Raw genomic sequence first — 2,061 nt, 5'->3', positions numbered from 1 at the left:
CAGGAATGCTTTTGAGGATGCTCTGTGGACTTCAGCGTTGGTCCTGGCAAAGGGCAACGGAACGCAGGTAATGGAGAACACAAGCTTCAGACATTTTAAACAGGAAGCTAATGTCACTGTAACGTTGAACTGTGTAAATGCTGATTGAAAATGGCAACTACAGCATGCATGCCTTGATATCAGGTGCCATATAAGTTGCTGATACTGGTTTGGGTTTTTTTTGAGAGCTGAGAGGTATTTCCAGTTCAGCCAATTACAAGAGGATAATTATCAGTCCCACGAAACTTTTTGCTGCAGAGGTTTGAAAATGACAAAATACCGTGTCCTGCTACTGCAGCCCCATGGATTAAAATGTGCTGTAGCATTTCAGAGTGATTTTTTTTTTTTTAATATTTGGAAATGGTAAAATAATTGTCTCAGAGGAAGGAAGACAGATGTCTCAGTTGGCTTATCTAGAAAATCCTGCCATTTCTTTCAGACATGACCTTTACCTAGGTCATCTTAGATTTCTTGCAACTCAACTAGATGGTTATAACAGGCACTGGCTTGACATACCCTTGAAATGGGTTCAAAATCTGGCCCAAGCTGTTTTGTGGATAGAAGAAAGTAAAATGCTTATAGTCCTGTTCTGATTGTCAGGATGCTAAGGCTATAATTCAAGTCATTAGGCTTAGTATATAAAGCCCTTCATAATCCAAGTCTTAAGAATCTGAAAGGTCACTTGTGGTCCAGTAATCCTGAATAGTAAATGTGATGAGCTAGTGGTGACTGTCTTGATGCTAAAGCACCTCTTAAAATAAATGCTGGTCTCTGCCCCAAAAGCATATGCATGTTGTTTCAGCATAATCCAAGAGGCTGTGCAAAGAATAAGCAGCTTGCTGCTTGCCACAACGTCATGCAATACTGATGTTTTGGAAATTATTTTAATAATTGGACCGAAGACAGGAGGATGCTCAAGGTTTTAAAGACACACCCTCCTGTGACTGCAGTGGTCCAGTGGAGAGATCTCTGCTGCAGACTGCTCATCACCAAGATCCGCCAAATCCTGCCCAAAATCTGCCAATGCAGCTGCTCATGTAAATAAAATGAGCAAAGGTGGCTTAGATGATAGGAACAGCAGGGCTTTGCTCATCCCCTTGTCCTGACAGCAGTGTCAGAGATCATTCATAAAAGAGAGCATTCACACAAGTGATGGGGACAGTGGGTGTGAGGAGAGGGCAACATCTGGCCAGAGGTGCAGCTGTTGGCGTTAAGCAGTCGGGGCTGAGAAGATCTGGCAGATCCCGGGTAACCGTAGTCCAGCTGTGATCGGCTTGCAGGGATGCGAAAGGCAGCGGCTTTGCAGAGCAGCCCAGAAAGGGGGTTTGGTACCTGGTGGTGCAGGATGGCTGTGTGGAAGGAACCCCGGGGTGGTTTTGTGGGAGGAAAGACAAGTGGCAGTGTGGCAGAACGGGAGGATGCAGGCATGGACTGATGGGATAATTTACAGCGTTGGTTCCACATGAGATTGAGCACATGCTTTGCTATATCACAATTAGGGAGCTCAGTTGTTTACCCAGCTCCTTGACATCTCTTCAGGAAGATGCCAGAGAGGTAAAGAAATGGAGGACTGGGAACACTTAACCATTTATGGGACCACTTCTTGTGTCCCCTCTTGGTACCTGACACTCCTTTTCAGCCACGTTTTTGTGCTGAGGGCGGCTAGGTGCCAGCTGGGAGGAGGGCTGGATGACTTTGTTTTTCCTCTTTAGTATCTCCTTGCCTTTCAATTTGTTCAGTATTTGGAGTGATTTCATCTTTATGTTGTATTTATTCAGTGGTGCTCTGGATATGGTTATTTGTGTGCCCTGAAGGGCCTACTTTTCCATTTCATATTAATATATAACTTCTATTAACATCAAGGCATGGTGCATGCATAAAGGAGCTCTGAATAGCTAAACTGTACCTAAATACCTGTGACCTCTTGGCTTTTCTATATGGAATGATTATTAATACTTTGTCATTGCCGTGTTTCATCAGAGGATGCTGCCACACGAGGCATAGCTGGGGAGGTCTGATCAT

The sequence above is a fragment of the Fulmarus glacialis genome, unplaced genomic scaffold, assembly GCF_000690835.1.
Source record: "Fulmarus glacialis isolate BGI_N327 unplaced genomic scaffold, ASM69083v1 scaffold37314, whole genome shotgun sequence".
NCBI classification, from domain to species: domain Eukaryota; kingdom Metazoa; phylum Chordata; class Aves; order Procellariiformes; family Procellariidae; genus Fulmarus; species Fulmarus glacialis.
This window is presented reverse-complemented; position numbering follows the sequence as displayed.